The sequence below is a fragment of the Cynocephalus volans genome, chromosome X (assembly GCF_027409185.1).
Source record: "Cynocephalus volans isolate mCynVol1 chromosome X, mCynVol1.pri, whole genome shotgun sequence".
NCBI lineage: Eukaryota > Metazoa > Chordata > Mammalia > Dermoptera > Cynocephalidae > Cynocephalus > Cynocephalus volans.
Window position 1 is genome coordinate 84,265,016 of NC_084478.1, and position 22,091 is coordinate 84,287,106.

Sequence of the window (22,091 nt, forward strand, 5' to 3'; positions counted from 1 at the left end):
AACTTTAAAAAATTTACCTTGTAAGAACATTGATTCAAATGTTTTCACAGGCCTCACCAAGACCTGATATCTTTACAAGATGTATTCTAAATTTTTTAAAAAAATTATAGCAGTGTGTCTAAAAAAAATTTTTATTTATTTATTTATTTCACTGTTTTGCAGTTGCTTTATTGATAAATCCTCTTGGAAATTCCCTAGGTACATAACTATAAGTTAATCGATGGCTTTTTATTTATTTATTTATTATCATTATTATTATTATTTTACATTCTAAGATGTTCTGGAGCAGTGGGAGGAGTTGGGGAGAGGAGAGTTAAGGTACAGGAGTGGGGGTGGGGGAGCGGGGCTAGCCTATGGCCCACTCCTTTGCCAGGGGTCTTCTGGTGGTGTCTCAGTCATCACCAGGCTGGGTGTGGGTGTCGGGGGAGGGCATGGATGAAGCCCTTGGACCACCCCAACCCTGGCTTGGGAGCCATGGGGCTTCTAGCAGTGGCTCGGTCATCACAGGGCTGGATGTGGACATTGGAAGTATGTGGCTGAGGCCTTCAGGGTCTGTTACACTTCTCACTGTGTAATGGAGATGAAAAAAGGATTACTCAAAGCACCATGACTGATGAGAAGCCTGAAGGGTCTGTACCCCACAGAAAACTGGGTACAGCCCTGATTCAAAGTTAGCTTCTGTTTTTATTGTAAAGACAAGGAAGTGTCACAAGAAAATTCAGTTAATTCAATCATTACAAAAGGACACAAGGACATGGGCAGTGTTACAAAAGTTATCTATGGCTAAGTATAGCTTAAGCAATGGAAAATAGTAACATCAGTAAAATTTAATAATGTGACATTCCAAAGTACAATTAGTGAAAAGCTAAGTAGATCAAACTGGCTCATTATCTAAAGTATAACCTCTCCTTAAGCAAAAGTTACATTCTCATGATAAAATCTAAGTACAATTATTTCTAAAGTTTCCCCCAACAGACAGCTTGCCCCTAGCAAACATTTTTTTCACATCTTTCCCTTCAACAATTCTTAAAATCTCTTAACAGGATTGGTATAACAACCACTTGTTAGCTCTAAAATCGTTAAAGTATACAATCCCATACCTAAACAGTGATTAGAGTTGATTAGATGGGCTTTTGCCCTCTGGCTGTAGGCTGTTGCCTCCTACCCGAGGGCTTTTGTGCCATATATGTATTTACCTAAAAAACCTATTCTAAAAGTCAAATGAGAATCAAGATTTCTAACCCTCCACAAGGGTCCCCTCACCCTGGCTCAGGAGCCCGGGGGGCTTCCAGTTCTTTTAGGTTTTATAGATGTTCTTTGAGGTGTTAGACCTTTACTAGTTAATATCAGAACTTTGTCTCTGATCTGTGGTTTTTTGTGTTTTCTTTCAGCTCTGTGTTGGATTATCAGCTGCCCCCACCACTTAAATTCTGCACTGGAACTAATTTGTTGTCCTTTGCTTACTTCTAAAATGGGGGAACTTCCTGTGGGGTCCAGCACTTGAGCCCCGTGGTTGAGCTGCTGCTTTGCTGCTGATTCTCTCGGGAAGGCTTTTTGTGCAGCTCTGGTTTTAATTGTTAACCTTTTAAGCACTTCCAAATCTTGGGAGGTCCGATATACCCAGGTTGAGTAGAAACTCTGGTCTCAGCCTGAGTCTTTTCAGCAAGTTGTACCCCCTACAGATCTATACTCCTGACCAGTGTCCACTGAGTGGGCCTGTGCTGATTGGAGATCAGCTATCCATGCTGTGCCCCAATGTTCCCTCAGTGCATCAGTCTCCCCCACTCCCTGCACTCCAAACACTTCCCATGGGGTGGGCTGTGTGCCAGTCCCTTGCAATGACTCACTGGCCTCTGAGTGGCTCCTTGTTCCTATGTGGGTCCATGGGAACCCTGTCAGTGGTCTTGCTAACCTGGGGGCCACCAAGGTCCTCCTCTCTCCTGCACTCTCCAAGTAACATCACACAAAGGGCACAGCTGTCTGTGGCCTTTGCCAGCTCTTGCTCCTTGTGCTCACCAGGGCCAGCCTTGAAATGGCCAGGGCTCAAAATAGTAGGAGCGGTCCCTTCTATCTCTCATTGTGACTTCTCCCACCTTCATGAATTCCATACATCTCTCTTCCTCTTCCCCTGAGCTTTAGCAGCCCCACCTTGATGGTCTTTGCTTTTTAATAGTTGTAAATTGGTTGATTATGGGAGAGTGATGCTGGGGACCATCTATTCTGCCATCTTGATTTTCTCTCTCAGTTCTAAATTAAAATAGCAAGAGATTGTGTTTTTTAACTCCTCCAAAGACAGTATTCCCAGATAATGTTATTTTTTTACTGTGTTAAAGGCTAAAGGTTTTCTCTGCTTATAAAAAATTTTTTTTAAATAAATAAAAACAAGTCTTAGAATGATGTAAATTCCAACTTTATGGTATCTGTGAATTCATCCAGGGGAAAGGATTTTAGTATGGACTGAAGAACTTGTGGGAAGTGTGGAAAGAAGTTTTTCCAGGTATGGGGACTTTCTGAGATGAACCATTAGTCAAATAGTAGAATTGTGAGGGATAAGGGGGGAGCTAGCTAGGAGGATAATGCTGTTCTGTCTCCTGGAAAAAGTCAAATGTTCATCAGAGGAGATTTGAGTGTATTCTGTGGTCAATGGGAAGTTACTAAAAGTTTGCGAGTGTGTTTGTGGTATAGTGCTGAATGATATGGATTTGTGATTGGAAAAATCACTGGGACATCAATGTAGGGGGTTGAATGAAGTCTGGGAATCAGGGGATGGTAATAGACCAAGGGACAGTCTCTGGAGCAATGAGAGGGGGCCTGGGATTAGGACTCTCATTTTAGAAATAGAGTTAACAGAACTTGTCCCCTGCCTGGCTTAGGGACAAGAAATGCAGCAGCCTTGCCTGGTACAATGATGCCTATGTGAATGGGCCCTCTCTACCATGCTGCAACTGAAATGCTGCTTCAGATCATAGCACTCGGAGCCTCTTGTCCTAGAATTCTGTCCCCTGTGAGCATCATTACCTAGTATCAGAAAAGTGTCTGTCCCCAAATCTTTCATTTGCTCTTTGCTCTTCCGTGAAAGATCCTCCCAAAGATCTTCTCTTAGCCTCTGCTTCCACTTCCTGATTGTTATCCACTCAGAGAGGCCCTCTCTGATCCTTTTGTTTAAAGTAGGTTCCCCACCCTGTCCCGTCTGCACCCTATATAACTCTATATCATCCTTCCTTGTGTTATTTTCTTCTCATGACTTTATCAATGTTCATTTTTATACTTGATTATTCCACTAGAGGGTATAATGCCACTTAACACAAATTACTATGTAGTGAATGTTGTAGGAAGTGTGTCATGTCTTTGCAGAGCTCTGTGGGCTGTTTTAAGGAAGCTCCTTATAGATGGAAGTGAAAGCACGAGGAGAGGAGTGGTCCTTACATATGCTTGAAATAGACAAGCATATGTGGAGACTGGAGCACAGAGTATGCTGAAAGATATGCTATAATTCACTCAAGTATACACAGAATGTTCATTTTGGCAGATCTGCCTCCATTTATTAGATATAACTTATTGATGACTTCCCGTTACCTTGGTCAGGACAGTGGAAGGGTAATGAGTTCATTGGCTAAAAATTATGCCTGGATAGATTGGAGGTTGGGATAGAATAAGACAGGGAGCCTAGGTGAGACTGTGTTGGAGGGTGTTAACTAAAGTAGCATCTCTGGACCTGACTGCTGATTGGTTGTGAGGTGCTTCAGGAGGAGGTAAGACTTGGTTTTTGAGTATGATCTGGCGCCATTAACATAGGGAGGCCTACAGGAGGAGGAATGAGAGAATGACGGAAAATACCCAACTTTCAGGGCTTTAAAGTTCAGGGTGAAGCAGGTACAAACATGTTCAGGTGACCATAATTAAAGGAAGAGAGTGATACTTTTACCCATCAAAATAGAGACTTCATTGTGAGCATAGGGATTAGTAAACTGATTTGCAACCTGGGAAGTGATAGAAATGCTCACGTTTTAGCACAAATTGGAATAACAAAAATGTAGGTGAAGATTTCTAATTGGAGGTGATAGCCTTAGATTTTTAGGGCTTTATTTGGGAAAAGGCAGGCAGACACACGTGTGAGGAATGTTCACAGGGTTAAAAATGTATATAAGACTTCTGCTTCTGGGAATGGTTAAACAAACTGGTACATTCATACCATGGAATAAAAAGGTTACACAACGTTTTATTCCATTTATATAACATTCCTGAAATGACAAATCTATGAAATGAAGAACAGACTAATGGTTTCCAGGGGTTAAGGAAGGGGTGGGAGCAGGAGGAAAGTGTGTGTGGCTATAGGAGGGCAATGGGAAGGATCCCTGTGGTGATGGGAATCTTCTGTATTTAACTGTATTAATGTCAATATCTTGGCTGTCATATTGTACTGTAGTTTTGCAAGATGTTACCATTGGGGGAGATTGGGTAAAGGGTACACAGGATATTTCTGTATTATTCCTTACAACTGCATGTTACAACTATAGTTTAATTAAACTGTAAAGTTTAATTTCAAGTGTATATAACAGAGTATCCACCCATTTTGTTCCTCCATGTACCCCTTTGCCAATTCTGTGCAACAAGTTTCTAGTCAGGCTTTGATGGATTGGTAACCATCTTTTTACAATGTTGAGGATGGATTTTTGAGAAACCCAGAAAGTGGATATGGAAAGGTCAGTTAGGAGGCTTCTTAATTTGCTGTGAGAGGCATGATAGAGGTAAAATATAGAGGTGGATGGCTGAGCGTGTGTGTGTGTGTGACCATCTTCAATGACTAGGAAGAGGCTTGGGGGCATTAACAGAGAGAATAACCTAGGATGTAGAGGGTAGGGAGGGAAACACTCCATGCCAGTAATTGTAATATTTACTGGAAATCTCCTTTCCATTTTCTCCTACAGTTAAAGCTCAATCCCAGATAGTTCCTCAATAATTCTGGCTCTTGAGGTTATTTGTTAGGCAATACCACCTCTGGTGTCAGAATTGCTACACTACACCTTTAATTATGTGTTGATGGCCTGGAGGCAGCAGCAAGACACCGCCCAGATGCAGACTGACGGGGGCAGGAACCAATCACCTGCAGACTTACCTATGCTTTCTTCTTTTGAATTGAGACAGATGCAAAGAGCTAGGTTTCAGGACCTCATCTTGGCTGCTGTGGTATCCAGGAAACAGGTGGGTCTACTCAAGATTGTATATGAAAACCAAAGCTGCAGAAACCCTTTGAAACAAAGATAATGTGGGGTTGCAGTGCTTATGTTCAGTCTGGGTGTTGAAGGAGATTGAGGGGTCTTCATTCTGAGTATTGGAGTCTTCATGCCTCCATACCATAAAGACCTCAGAGGTGGATCTGGGATGTAGCGTGATACTGTGATATAGCCCAGGCAGTGCAATTGGGGTCCTTGCCTCCACCACTGAAGGTGTTGGTCAAGCTGTGGTTTGTAAGCAGGCCTGGTTGTGTGGCAGGACCCACGAGAGGGGTGCATTATGAGGGATGTTGGATGTTAGATGTGCAGATGTGTGTGAACATTTTCTTCTGTGAATCTATGTGGCCTAATTTCTGCCCCCTCGTTTATCATCATGGATGCTGGAGGGAGTGGAGGTAGAAGGTAAATTATCATATATAGCTCTCCCATATGCAAGGTCTTCTCAGGAGCAAAACTGTATCATTCTGTCTAGGTCCAGGCCCTCAATATGAGACTAAGAGTAGGATGGAGGACCACATCCTCCGTGTGTGTGTTGGGACTGCAGGACTTCCCCCAAGTTTAGGGAGGGGCAGGAGACAGAAGAAAAAGTCATATTCAGTCTTATGTTTATAAAGGAGTGTCTGTTATGTATGTCCAGGAAGCCTGAAAGCTCCTCCCCTACAGGAATCTGCTTTCTCCTCTGTCTTTATTCTTAGCAGTACCTAGCACAGCAGCCCTACTCTCTCAAGCAAGTCTTGCTGCCTCCCACATTCCTATCTCTCAGAGACTGCAGGGATAAATGTTCAACTTCTATGTGCCAGTGCCCGGGGAAAAAGAGGAGTCTATAGTAAGGCCACAGAAAGCGCTAAAGCTCAGAAGAATGAGCTCTGGTGTCATAGTTTGAAAGAAGAGAGGCCACGTTAATCATACTAACTGTTAGTGATAATTGAGTGGATAAGATAATTTCTCCAACAGTCCGTTGTGTGATTCTGAGGCCCTTTTGAGGGGCAGAGGTAGTAGTCATTCAGGAAGGAACATGGAAGGTATGGATCTGTGTTTTGTGCTGGAAACAGTAAGTGGGAACCAGACCTTGGTGCCAATGTATGCTCAGCAGAAATATTTTCTGGTTTATCTCCTGGTCAAAGGGTTGTGAGTGAGAGAGTGAAACATATATCAGATCTGAGGTTGACAAATGCCAGTGTGAGAATAATGTAATTTAAAAGATGCTTTGGAGTGAGTAGGGGTGTCATGTAGGTGCAGTGCTTTTTAGCATTCTAGGTAAGACATGATAATGTAGAGATATGAGTGAATAGATGTGAGACACTACAAAATTATGATCTACATAATTTGCTTATTGGATTGAAGGATGGTGATAGAGTAGTTTCATGGTCTATGCTAAAGGATGGGGGTGCCATTAACAGAAAGGGGAATGGTGAGGAATAGGTGTGGGAGAAACAACACTGTATTTTACCATAATCTTTCTTTCCTTGGTAGAACTTGAAGTCTATTCCATAAACATTTTACCTTGTTCCCAGCCATGCTTCATTTGTTACATGATACTGTCTATAGTCCATGCTGTGCCATGATAATGTGTGAGCCAGGGTACAAAAGATGGAGAGTGGTTTTTTTATGAATACTGAGTGACAGACAGGGGGCCCATTCATGGACAGGCACAAACTGACTCTTCAGGGTAAAGATAGCAGGGGTGCTGAGAGTTTTGGGGGGAATCTATTCAAGTTCAGTCGTTTAGTACAATTTATGTAGTAGGCCATGATGCAGCAATTATCAGCTGTGTTCCTTACCTCCCTACAAATTACCACACCAATTTTAGTGGGGGCTGGATGAGAGGTTGTTAGACTCCAAAGGTTCCTGCATAATTTGACTCTATGTCAGTTTGCCTTAGTGGTTTTCTTTATGATTTTAAGAATAGGCCCTTTATTTACATAACCTCCCGCCTCCCCACATATACACAGAGTTTCTGAGGATATATTTTCTTATGTGGAAGCAGTGTGAGGAGAATCAGAACTTCTGGGGCATGATACATTAAATCTACTCCTGGCTTCACCACTATAGAGTATGGAACCTAAACAGAGTACCTAGATTTTTTTCTCAGCTTTAACGAGTTATGAGGGAATTAAAGGACTTTAAAGGAGCCTGATTTTTCTATATTTTCTTGATGACTTTTCTCACCATTTCCCTAATAAGTTCTTTAACAGTTTCCCATTGTGTTTAAACTTCGCAGCCTGTGACCACAGCACTGTTCCTTTTGCGTGGGCCAGAACTTCTGTGGCAAGGGCTCTAAAGAGTATAAATTAGGTAACAGGTTTTTTTCTCTGAGGCTTGCTCCTTCATTCTAGCCTGTATGACCTATAGTTGTTTAGTGGGTCACTACCTGTCCCCATCACCCATTCTTCTGTCAGGCTTCCAGGCCTCTGGGTACATGTGCTCAGGGTCCTGTAAATTATGAACAAGAAGGATATGTTGTGCCTGCATACAGACAGGTAGGAGGTGGACCCAGAAAATGCATCCTGGGGAAAGCTGGGTAAGATTATCCTGTATGTTGTAGACAACATGAGGAGTAAAGTTGGAGCAGAAGGCATGGGAAGAGCCTGTTTTATTAGATATCCGTGGTTTGAGAAGACTGGTGCATAGAGTGTGGGAATATGTGGTGGTCTGTAGAGGAGAGTTGTATTCATTAGTAATTTATATGTTTGTTTCATTCATTCATTGTACAAAGCTCTGTGTTAGGTACTGTCATTTAAATGTAAGAAAGACAGTCTCTGATTTCAAGCACATCAACCTTTGAGGAGAGAAAGCCAAAAACCTTTTAACACATATTGACCAACGAATTCTAATAACATTAGATAATATTTACTAAATGCTGTATATGGTGCCAAGAACTGTTCTAAGTGCTTTACGTAGACTTGCTCATTTTATACTTACCACAAACCTGTGATTTAGTATTGTTATTATCCTCATTTCACAGGTTAAAAAACTGGAGCATTGAGAAGTTACGTAACCTACCCAAATTCACATATCATTTTCGTGGAACGGGGTACAGTGGAGCACACAAAAAAGGTCAACTCACCTGATGGGCTTACATATTCAATGAAAGCATTCTGGAGGAAATTAAATCTGAAGTGGAGTTAAAGGGTGAAGAGAAAATACCAATCTAATGGAGGTGAGAGAGAGTGTTTAAGATGGAGTGATGGGAACAGGTAGAGGCCCAGAGAAAACTGGAAAATCTGTAGCCTGAAAGTTGGTAGTTTGGGTGGATTAGTATTTGGCAGAGGGCTGCTAGTGGCCTGGAAACCTGAAATTATTTTCCGAGGGTTTGGGATTTTATGTGAAAAGCATGGGGATATTGTTTATCAGGAGGTGACAGAAGGATGGTATGATTTAATCAATAAAATCAGACAGTGGTCAGCAAAGTTGGAGGTTATTTATTGATAGGAGTTTCATAGAACTTGACTGGTGCTTGGGTTCTGTGGAGGTGGGGTTTATTCCTCCACAAAAAGGAGGTGCCTGGGTGGGTGCTGGAGCCATCGATAGAAAGATGAACCTAGGGGGAGAAAACACTTATGTGTAAAAAATGAGTCTTCCTTGTTACCTCCCTTTCCTTTACATCCAAATATAGTGTCTGCTGTGCCCCAAGAGCTGTTCTAAAATCATTAGGGGCATGATTCTGCAATCACAGAGTTATATTCAAGTGGTAAACACACTTGGATTTCATACAGAAAATATCGGAAGCTTGTTTAATGTGGTTTAAACTGAAGGGGAGAAAGGTAGAGACAGGGGAGGTTACTATACTAGTACCTAACCTATGTAGGTAGAACCATCCGTATATAGGAGTGAGGGAATTTGACATGAACTAGGTCATGCTAGCAGGAATAGATAAGGAGGATCAGACTTTAAAATCAAAGCACAGTAGCAGTATATACCTGTGGGATTTGGCAGGAGTTTGGGTGTATTTGTGGGTATGTTGTATAAGAGTGTTTTCTGACTGAATGAGGGGATTGTCAGGCCATTAACAGAGAGAGGAAGAGGGGAGGAGAGTGTGGGGAGCTGCCCACGTTACACCGTAATCGCCATTACAAGATGGCGCCGGCCAACACTGACAATCGGCAAAAACAAGTCTAGAGCGCATGTGCTGGGAATTTCCCCACCTCTAGTCTCTGCCTCTCCCGTGGCGTCATCTGGGCTGATGCATGACCGCCAATCAGATGGGAACACGTCCTAGGCGAGGGACTGTCTCTATATAAGGGGCGCGGCTCCCCTCGCTCGGGGTCTCCATTTTTAGCAAGCTTATGCTCTTCCTCTCAAGAGGCATTAAAGCTTATCTGCAGAAGGATCCTTTGTGTGCCGCGTCGTTCTTGCTGGCGAGACGGTAGCGCGGGACATCTGGTGCCGAAACCCGGGAGAAACTTGTGACATCGTCAGCACCTTCGGAGACCCCCTGGTGACAGGGAGGATTCAGAACTGCAGGAGGGTAAGTTCAGAGAGGTGTGTCTGTTCTTGGTCTGGGGTGAATTTGGTTAGATTACAAGGTTTTAGACTCATCCCTTGGTGTGGTCAGACTGACGTAGATACGCAGCTGCACCTGAGACCCGTGTGAGCCTCTCGTACATAAGGGAGCGGTGTGTCTCACAGCGCCTCCTAAAGCAGAGCGCGTTATGGGTTCTACGCAGTCTATGGTTACCGTGTTAGAGGCTGTGCTGAGACAACGTGAGATCAAAGTAGGGGGCCGTGTACTCAGAAATTTTGTGAAAGAGGTAGATCGTGTGGCGCCATGGTATGCCTGTTCCGGCTCCCTAACCTTGAGCTCTTGGAACAAATTGGGCAAAGACCTTGACCGCAAGTACGCAGAGGGAGACCTACGTCAGGGCACCAAGACCATTTGGAAGTTCATTAATTGTTTGGAGGATGAAGGCTGTAAACCGGTAGTGACAGAAGGACAAAATATATTAGAGGAAGTCCAAGACAGCATGTCAGAAACTGAACGGAGTGAGAGGATGGGTACCCGCAAGAGGAGAGACGTCTCCTGTAGAAAAAAGTGCCCTCCCGGTAAGTCTACGGACGAGGGAGAGATTCTAAACCATCAAAGTGACGTTCCCGGAAAATCTGCCGGGGAGGAAGGGGTTTTAAACCCCCGCCAAAAGAGAAAAAACAAAAGAGAGCTTTACCCTGTAGGAGAGCTGAGGGCCATAGACCAAGGGTTGGAGGACTTAAATCTACATGAACCCGACTCTGACTCCCTCAGCCCTAGCGAGGAGTCCGATTTAAAGGAGGAAGCTGGGGGCATGCCACCTTTGAGTGGAATACGTCCGAGACTTTTGAGTCTTCTGTTTCTGTCCAAAGGTACGGACAAAATACGTCTGTACCATCGACACCAGTCTGCCTTTTCCCCCCTTTTCGTGTTTATTTTAGTTCAGGATGCAGTACAGGAAAATCAGATTACTTGCACCAATGAATCCTGCTTTTATGCACAGTGTTGGAATGCTACTGGGTTTAAATTGGCTGTGATTGCGCGAATGCCTAGGTGGGTTCCCGTTCCTGTGGAGGCCCCTAATGCTATGTCCTTATTCAGGCAAAAGAGGGATTTTGGTTTCACCGCAGCAATTGTTACCGCTGTCTCCTTGGCGGCAGCTGCAGCTACAGCTGCGGCTGTGTCTTTGGGTACCACGGTTCAGACTGCCTCCACATTAAATAATTTGTCCTCTTCTGTTGCTCAGGCCCTGAACACACAAGCTGCGATAAATGCTCAGTTAAAGGGAGGATTAATGGTGGTTAACCAGCGGGTAGATCTAGTACAGGAACAAGTAGATGTTTTGTGGCAAGTAGCACAGTTGGGGTGTCAGTGGAAATATTCAGGATTATGTGTAACCAGCATCCAATATGAAAATTTTACCAGGGCGGCAAATTTGTCTCATCAATTGTCTAAGTATCTTTTAGGAAACTGGACAGGGAACTTTGACGACCTGATGCAAGAACTGCGCTATGCCATCGTGTCTGTGAATTCAACAAGAGTGGATGCCTCCTTTTCAGCTGGACTGTCCTCCTGGATCACAACTGCCATGTCACATTTCAAGGAATGGGTGGGGGTGGGGTTGTTTGGAGCGGCCCTCTGCTGTGGACTAGTGTTCCTTCTTTGGCTGGTCTGTAGGCTGAAAGCCCAAACACAAAAAGACAAGGTGGTCATTGCCCAAGCACTTGTGGCTCTGGAGCAAGGAGCCAATCCCGATATTTGGCTATCTATGCTCAAAGACTAGTCCCCCCTCTTTTCGGCTGGCCTCCCTGAAAAACTGATCAGTGGGGTTCGCCCTGGCTCGTGCTGGCCCACAATTCACAATTCAGAGTCCGCTCCAGTAGATCCAGAGACGGGCAACTTCCCCCCAGACGTGTGCCGACCTAAGACATGGTGCCTGGTGGCGATAGGGTTAACCTTTGACGGGTAAGGTCACGGCCTGAGGTGGGTCGACCTAAGACAGGACTACTGGCTAGACATGTTGTGGCCAATGAGCTTGCTCCAGCCTCTTAATGTAATAAGAAAGGGGGAGATGTGGGGAGCTGCCCACGTTACACCGTAATCGCCATTACAAGATGGCGCCGGCCAACACTGACAATCGGCAAAAACAAGTCTAGAGCGCATGTGCTGGGAATTTCCCCACCTCTAGTCTCTGCCTCTCCCGTGGCGTCATCTGGGCTGATGCATGACCGCCAATCAGATGGGAACACGTCCTAGGCGAGGGACTGTCTCTATATAAGGGGCGCGGCTCCCCTCGCTCGGGGTCTCCATTTTTAGCAAGCTTATGCTCTTCCTCTCAAGAGGCATTAAAGCTTATCTGCAGAAGGATCCTTTGTGTGCCGCGTCGTTCTTGCTGGCGAGACGGTAGCGCGGGACAGGAGAGGAAGGGGAAACACTCTTTAAGTGTACTGTAATTGCTTTTTGAAATGACTTAGTACTGAGAGGAGATTTTCACAAAATTCTTCCAGGTCCTTCCATCCAAGGACTCTGCTTGGGCAACCCTACCCCTAGTGTTTGCATAGTAGAGTCTACGCTCTGTTAGTCGGTGCTGAAGATCATATGACCAGGGCTTTGGACAATGTGACTAAAGATGCTCCATGGGAGTAATATCCTTTCAAATGGAAACTGTCAGGGAAAAAGCCAGTTGTCTGACATACAAAGTGACTCCTCAGAGCTGAAACCAAGTGCATGGGGGTCTATGATCAATGCCATGTCAGAGCTACTCCCCACAGTTGGCAGATAAACATAAAGCCCTCAGGTGGAGTCCATGAAGTCCCAAGTTCAGCAGACCATTTCATACAAAGATCATACTGATTTATCAATTTTCCATTCTTTATCCCTTTAAGTATAGGTGACCATCCAGACTCCTTTCAGAAATAGACACTGCCAAAGTCTGCTTAGAAAGAGTTCATGATGGAAAGCCTCTGCCTCTTTTCCTCATGAAGACTTTACATGATTTTAAAATAGGGCTTAAAGGAATGGGCTTCCCTAGGGCAGACTTTCCTGACTGAAGTGTGTGTGTGGGGGGGGGAGTTTTAGAATTGGCCACTGTATGTCTATGAGGGACAGTCTAGTACTCTCAGAATGTCCTGGAAGCTCCCCTAAACTCCTCTGGTTTATTCAGCCTTTTATCCCCTTAGCACAGTTTTAGTGTTCCTTCTGTTTACTGTCTCCTCTTTTTTACCTTCTATTGACTACTCAAAAAAGCATTTAGGTTTCTGCCTGTATTAGATGGGAACGATCAGGTTTTTAAGTTCTTAGTTGGTGTTATGACTGGGGATCCAGAGCTTTCACATTCCTACCCTAACTGCTCTTCCTTCTCCCCCACGAGATTGTCAGATAAGCTGTGCACACAGAGAGAAGTAGAATAATCTTAACTATTCACTCCATTATTGGATGATTCATTACCTGCTAATTCCCAGGATAGTGCTGTAAGTTAACAGCTGAATTGCAGCCTATGACCCAAGTTCCAGTCGTAAGTCGTGGTTCTGCTATTTCCCCCAAAGATGAGAATAAAGGTACACTGCTGTCTGGTTTGGACATTAAGATGTGTAAGGGTTTCTAAGCATTTGTCCTTCAAGTCCTCTTTTACTCCCATTCTGTGAGTTCCTAGGTCCACTTGTGGGTGCTGGCAAGAGTGCATTGTGGATAGATGAAAAATGACTCTTTACCAGTGTCCTTTCTTTTGTACCTGCAATCTCATGCACAGGGTCTGTGGACTTGTTCCTCATCAGGCCTGCACCTTTTATCTTTCTCCTTGGATTTGGATAAGAGGTCAACACCTCTTATCCAACACCTTGAAGAGTTTCCTCTAACAAGCAGCTGTGTGGGATCCTGGCAGGTGGGACCTGCTCCCTGAAAGCCTGACCCAGCCACCACCAAGGGTGCTGGCATGACGGGCAGCTGCTTGGGACACTGGCAAGCAGGCCCCACCCACTCAGAGCCTGATCCAGCCACCACCAGGGTGCCAGCATGACAGGCAGCCACATGGGACCCCAGCAAATGGTCCTGCCACCCAAGAACTTGACCCACCACCAAGGGTGCCAGTGTAACAGGCAGCCATGCCATCAGCAACTCCCTATCACTACTGCAGAAAACAGTGCTGAATGAGTGGGCCATGACAGCTGTGCCACCACAACTGCCACCACTAGGGTGGCTCACTGCTACACAAGAGTTGCTGCTACATCACAGGTGACTCACTGATCATTCATTGACATAGAGAGAAGGAGAGTCACCAATGGAGCCCAGGGAAAGAGGAAAGAAAAAAGACGAAACCCACCCAGGATCACCCATTCAAATCAAGGAGCACTAGTATACCCCAGTGCACTCACTGGGGTTGAGGGAGCTAGCCAGGATGCCAACAGGCCCACCAAAGAACACCCACCATAACCGAAGAGTGACAAGAATCCAAGGTGCTACCCCCCCCAAAAATGTAAGAGCTTGCTCATGTCTTGACAAACCAACATAGTGTCACGAACTTCAGCAAGGAAATACTAAGTGTCTCAGGGACTAGGCCACAAAGGCACTCTCATGCAACTCCAACACTGAATTCAGCCAAAATACTTACATGGGCACTACACCATTGCATCTGCCTGCAACCAATACTAAAACACCCCATGCAACCATCATTATAAAACACATATACAAGAACTACCTCCCCTCAAACCCCACTCTAGAGTACTAGGAAAAGCAACTATTCTTCCAGAGAACTAAACACCAATGTATAGATAGTGGAAATAAGAAAAAAAAGAAAAGAAAATATGACATCACCAAAGGAATATAATAATTCTCAAATGCCAGATCCCATAGAACAGGAAGTCCTTGAAATGACTGAAAAGGAATTTTGAGCAACAATCCTAAGGAAACTCAATCAGATACAAGAAGACTCAGTTAGATGAACAAAGAAAATGAAAAAAATTTTCAGGACCTGAAGGAGGAAATGTACAAACAAATTAATGCCTTAAAAAAATATATAGCAGAGCTCATAGAGCTAAAGGAGTCATTCAATGAAATAAAAAACACAAAAGAGAACTGAAACAGCAGCCTACAACAAACAGAAGAATTTCTGATCTTGAAGATGGCCTTCTCAAAATAACACAGGCACATACACACACAAAAAAAATTTAAAAATTAAGATAATCTAAGAGAGATAGCAGACAACCTTAAGTGTACAGATATCCAAATCATGGGTGTTCCAGAAGAGAAAGAAAAAGGAAAAGGCATTGAAAACATATTCAAGGAAATAATAGCGGAAAACTTCCCAGGTATTGGGAGAGACATGGACCTTCAGATCTGGGAGGCTAAAAGATCCCCAAAGGGACTCAACCCAAGAATGTCCTCTCCAAGACACGTTCTAGTCAAATTTGCTCAAAGGCAAAGAGGGAATCTTAAAAGCAACAAGTGAAAACTGTCAAGTCACCTAGAAGGGAACTCCTATCAGACTAACAGAACTTCTGACTTTTCATCAGAAACCCTAAAAGCCAGAAGAGAATAGGATGATATATTCAAAATACTAAAACACAAAAATTGCCAGCCAAGAACACTAATCCCAGCAAAGCTATCATTTAGAAATGAAGAAGAAATAGTGTATTTCCCAGAAAAAAAAAAAAAGCTGTGGGAACTCATCACCACATGACCAGCCCTACAAGAAATCCCCAAGGGGCAGAGACCACATGCCCTGTGGTGCCGGCGCATGACCCAGCAGGTAGGCCTTGCAGCTGCTGCCCAACTCCATCTGGGGTCCAGCCTAATGCGTGAGGAGCAGGGAGGCATCCACCTGGAGAAGCAGAAGATCAGCAGAGACCACACACACTGCGGTGGGCCTCGCTGCCACCGCCCAGCTCCATCCCCAGCCTGGCCGAGTGCATGCTGACCAGAGAGGCGGCTCCCCGGAGATGCCGAAGACCCGAGGTGACCACACACCCAAGGCACTAGTAGCCAATCGAGCAGACACTGAGGTAGCCATACCAAATTGGCAGCACCAGCAGCATCCTACCAGACAATAGTATCAAACCAGCGGACTGTGAAATCCCCTGCCACAATGACTAAACATCAAAGGAAAGATACCAGAAATATGAAAAATCAAGAAAGTACACCACCAAAGGGTAATAACTCTCAAGCTCTAGATCCTATAGAAGAAGAAGCCCTTGAAATGTCTGACAAGGAATTTTGAGTGATAATTCTAAGGAAACTAAATGAGATACAAGAAAACTCAGCTAGACAACATGATGAAACGAAGAAAAGTATACAGGAACTGAAAGAAGAAATGGACAAGGAAATCAATGCCCTGAAAAAGGATGTAGCAGAGCTTGCAGAGCTGAAGAATTCATTCAGTGAAATAAAAAACACAGCAGAGAGTTTAACAAGCAGGCTTGCAGAAACAGAAGAGAAAACTTCTGACCTTGGAGATGGGCTGTTTGAAATAACACAGGCAGACAAAAAAAAAAAAGAAAGAAAGAAAGAATAAAGAAAAGCATTGAAGAAAATCTAAGAGAGATGACATACAACCTTGAGCACTCAAATATCCAAGTCATGGGTATTCCAGAAGGAGACAAAAAAGGAGATTGCATTGAAAACATATTCAACAAAATAGTGGCAGAAAATGTCCCAGGTATTGGAAAAGACACAGATCTTTAGATTCAGGAAGCTCAAAGATCCCCAACTGTATTCAACCCCAAAAGGTCCTCTCCAAGACATGTTATAGTCAAATTGGCAAAACTAAAAGACAAAGAGAGAATCTTAAAAGATGCAAGAGAGAAGCATCAAATCACCTATAAGGGAGCCCCAATCAGACTGACATCAGACTTTTCATCACAAACCCTAAAAGCCAGAAAGGAATGGGATGATATATTCGAAATAGTAAAAGACAGAGATAGCCAGCCAAGTATACTCTACCCCACAACGCTATCCTTCTGAAATGAAGGGAAAATAGTATATTTCTCAGACAAACAAAAACTGCGGGAGTTCACTACCAAACAACCACCCTTACAAGAAATTCTCAAGGGAGTACTGGGAATGGTACCTGAAAAAGAACTACCACTGCCATAAAAACCCAAGAAAAATCAAAACCCACTAGTATAATAAAAACGGTATCAATAAGGAGAAAATAAAACAAAACAAAAAGGCTACCTACAACCCGAGGAACCAACAAATACAGAACACAAACAGTAAATCAGAAAGAAAGGAACAAAAGACACAAGACATCCAAACAAAAATCAATAAAATGCTAGAAGTAAAGCAACACTTTTCAATAACAACTCTTAATGTAAAAGGCTTAAATTCCCCAATCTAAAGACACAGACTGGCTGACTGGATTCAAAAGGAGGACCCAACTATTTGCTGCCTTCAAGAGCTGCACCTCACCTGTAAGGACTCACATAGATTAAGAGTGAAAGGATGGAAAAAGATTTGCCATACAAACAGAAATGAAAAATGAGCTGGCGTAGCTATTCTTATATCTGATAAAATAGACTTTAAACTAAAAACCATAAAAAGAGATAATGAGGGCCACTACATAATGATAAAAGGATTGATCCATCAAGAAGACATAACAATCATAAATATATACTCAACCAATGTTGGAACAGCAAGATTTATAAAGCAAACTCTATTAGACTTAAACAAGGAAATAGACACTAATACCATAACAGCAGGGGACCTGAACACCCCACTCTCAATATTGGACAGATCATCTAGGCAAGGAATCAGCAGAGAAACACAAGATCTAAACAACATTCTAGACCAATTGGACTTGGCAGATATCTGCAGAACATTCCACTGAAGAACCTCAGAATATTCATTCTTCTCATCAGCACATGGATCATTCTCCAGGATAGATCACATGTTAGGTCACAAATCAAGTCTCAACAAATTCAAAAAAATTGGAATTATCCCACGTATTTTTTTCAGTCCACAATGGATTAAAATTAGAAATCAATAACAAATGAAATTCCGGTAACTATACAAACACATGGAAATTAAACAGCATTCTACTTAATCACATATGGGTCCAAGAAGAAATCACACAGGAAATCAAAAAATTTATTGAAACTAATGAAAATAATGATACATCATACCAAAACCTGTGGAATACTGCAAAAGCAGTACTAAGGGGGAAATTTATCTCAATAAATGCTTACTTCAGAAGAATGGAAAGATGGCAAGTGAACAAACTAACACTTCACCTTAAAGAACTAGAAAAACAAAAACAATCCAAACCCAAAGTTAGCAGACGGAAAGAAATCATTAAGATCAGAGGAGAACTTGATGAAATTGAAACCCAAAAAACAATACAAAAGATCAATGAATCAAAAAGTTGGTTTTTTGAAAAGATAAATAAAATTGACAAACCATTAGCATGGCTAACGAAAAAAAGAAGTGAGAAGATCCAAATAAAAAAATTAGAAATGAAAAAGGTGATATTACAAGTGATATATCTGAAATACAAGGAATCATTCGAGAGTAGTATAAACAACTATATGCCAAAAAATTTGAAAATCTGGAGGAAATGGATAAATTACTGGACACACACAAGCTACCAAAACTGAGCCAAGAAGATGTAGAAAATCTGAACAGACCAGTAACAATAAAGGAGATTGAAGCTGTTATCAGAAGGCTCCCAACAAATAAAAGCCCAGGACCAGATGGATTCACAGCAGAATTTTACCAAACATTCAAAGAGGAATTGACACCAATTCTCTACAAACTATTCCAAAAGATTGAAACAGAGGCAATTCTCCCAAACTTATTCTGTGAAGCAAACATCACCCTGATACCAAAATCAGGTAAAGATACAACTAAAAGAGAAAACTACAGGCCGATATCCATGACGAATATAGATGGAAAAGTCCTCACTAAAATACTAGCTAACAGAATACAGCAACACATGCTTAAAATTATGCACCAAGATCAAGTGGGATTCATCCCAGGGATGCAAGGTTGGCTCAACATAGGCAAATCAATAAATGTGATACACCATGTCAATAAAATCAAACACAAGGACCATATGATCATCTCCATAGATGATGAAAAAGCATTTGATAAAATTCAACATTCATTCCTGACAAAGACCCTCTATAAGTTAGGTATAGATGGAAAGTATCTCAACATAATTAAAGCCATATATGATAAACCCACTGCTCATATCATCCCGACTGGGGGAAAGCTGAAAGCTTTTCCTTTAAGAACAGGAACTAGACAAGGATGCCCACTCTCATCACTCCTATTAAACATAGTGTTGGAAGTACTCACCAGAGCAATCAGAGAAGAGAAGGAAAAAAGGGCATCGAGACTGGAAAAGATGAAGTCAAACTGTCCCTGTTTGCAGATCACATGATCCTATGTATCAAACAGCCTAAAACCTCTACAAAAAAACTCTTGGAGTTGATAAATGATTTCAGCAAAGTAGCAGGATACAAAATCAGCACACAAAAATCAGTAGCATTTCTATTCTCCAATAGTAAACATGCAGAAAGAGAAATCAAGAAAGCTAGATCATTTACAATAGTCACTAAGGAAAAAAAAAAAAACTTAGGAATTGAGTAAACCATGGATGTGAAAAATCTCTGTAATGAGAACTACAAACCACTGCTGAGAGAAATTAGAGCGGATACAAGAAGATGGAAAGATATCCCATGCTGTTGGATTGGAAGAATCAACATTGTGAAAATGTCCATTCTACCCAAAGTGATCTACAAATTCAATGCAATCCACATCAAAATTCCAATGACATTGTTCTCAGAAACGGAAAAAACTATCCAGACATTTATATGGAATAACAAATGACCACACATAGCCAAAGCAATTCTGAGCAAAAAAAATAAAGCTGGAGGCATAACACTACCTGACTTTAAACTATACTACAAAGATATAATAACCAAAAACAGCATGGTACTGGCATAAAAACAGACACACTGATCAATGGAATAGAATAGAGAATCTAGAAATCAACCCACACACCTACAGCCATCTGATCTTTGACAAAGGCACCAAGCCTATACACTGGGGAAGAGACTGCCTCTTTAGCAAATGGTGCTGGGATATACTGGATATCAATATGCAGGAGAATGAAACTTGACCCATACGTCTCACCATATACTAAAATCAACTCAAAATTGGTTAAAGAATTAAATATACACCCTGAAACAGTAAAACTTCTTAAAGAAAACATGGGAGGAACACTTCAGGAAGTAGAACTGAGCACAGACTTCATGAATATGACCCCAAAAGCATGGGCACCAAAGAAAAAATAAATAACAAGATTCTGCACAGCAAAAGAAACAATTAACAGAATGATAAGACCACAAACAGAGTGGGAGAAAATATTTGCAAAGTATATGTCTGACAAAGGATTAATATCCAGAATATACAAGGAACTGAAACAACTTTACAAGAAAAAAACAAGTAACCCAATTAAAAAATGGGCAAAAGAGCAAAGTAGGCATTTCTCAAAGGAAGATATATGAATGGTGAACAGTCATATGAAAAAATGCTAAGCGTCACTCAGCATTTGGGAAATGCAAATCAAAACCACACTGAGCTATCTTCTCATCCCAGTTAGGATGGCTGATATCCAAAAGACTGTGGATAATAAATACTGGTGAGATTGCAGAGAAAAAGGAACTCTCATACATTGTTGGTGGGACTGCAAGATGGTGCAGCCTCTATGGAAAATGGTATGGAGGTTCCTCAAACAATTGCAGATAGATCTACCATATGACCCAGCTATCCCACTGCTGGGAATATACCCAGAGGAATGGAAATCATCAAATCCAAGGTATACCTGTTCTCCAGTGTTCATTGCAGCACTCTTTACAATAGCTTTGAGTTGGAACCAGCCCAAATGTCCATCATCAGATGAGTGGATATGGAAAATGTGGTATATCTACACAGTGGAATACTACTCTGCTATAAAAAAGAATGAAATACTGCCATTTGCAACGACATGGATGGACCTAGAGAGAATTATATTAAGTGAAACAAGCCAGGCACAGAAAGAGAAATATCACATGTTCTCACTTATTTGTGGGAGGTAAAAATAAATAAATAAATACACAAAAAAACGGTGGGGGGGGCGGGGAGGGAAGAAGACACACCAATTACAATTCCTTGAAGTTGATACGACAAGCAAACAGAAAGGAATTCTTGGGAGGGAGGGGGAAGAAGGAGGAGGGAGGGAGGTTTCGGTAATGAGCCACAATAATCAACCACACTGTATATTGACAAAGTAAAATAAAATTAATAAAAATAAAAATCTGAAGAAATTAGGAATAGAAGAAAATGTCTTTGATCTGATAACAGAAATCTGTGAAAGTCCTATAGCCAGTATCACACTTGATGGTGAAACACTGAACACTCTTTATTATTGGCAGCAAGGCAAGGATGGCCACTCTCATCACTTCTAGCTCATAAGAGTACTGAAAATGTTATACTGAAAATCCTAACAATTGCAGTAAGGAATAAAATGCACGAATATTGGAAAAGACTGAGCACCACTGTCATTTTTAGGTGACATTATTGTATATATTGAAACTCCTAGTGAATTTAAAGACAACAACTAGTAGAAATAATAAGTGATTATAGCAAGGTCATGGGGTACAAGGTCAATAATCAAAAATAAAATGTATTTCTACATAATAACAAACAATTGTGAAATGGAATTAAAATGTCTTCTAAAATAATATCAAATTTTTTCAAATAATGAGAATAAATAGAACAACAGATATGCTAGATCAGGGATTAGTCAGCAAATTATGGCCTGTGGGGTAACCAGCCCATGTCCTGTTTTTGTTAACAAAATTTTACTGGAACAGACCATGCTCATTTGTTTGTGTATTGTCAATGCCTGCTTTCCTGTTATGACCCCAGAGTTGAGAAGCTGTGCAGTTAGGACTGTATGGTGCACAAATACTGGCCTTGACAACAACAACAACAACAAATTGCTGACCTCTATGCTAGACCACTACACTAAAAAGTAAAAAATTGTTACCAAGGTAAGTAAAAAAGACTTACAAAAAATGGAGAGACATACTATGCTTATGGATTAAAAGACTCAATATTGTTAAGATGTCCCTTCTGCCCAGTAGGTATATTGATTCAAGAAAATCAGAATCAAAACCTAAGCAGGCTTTATAAAGGAATTGACAAGCTAGTTATAAAATTTACATGGAAACGTAAAGGATGTAGAATAGCCAAAGTGATCTTGAGAAAGAACAAAATTACAGTTTTGACTTTACCTGATTTCAAGATTTCCATGAATCTATAGAAATTTAGATAGTATGGTATTGATATCAGCATAGATGACTTAGATCAAGGGTTAGCAAAGTGCAACCCACTGGCCAAAACTGGCCCACCAC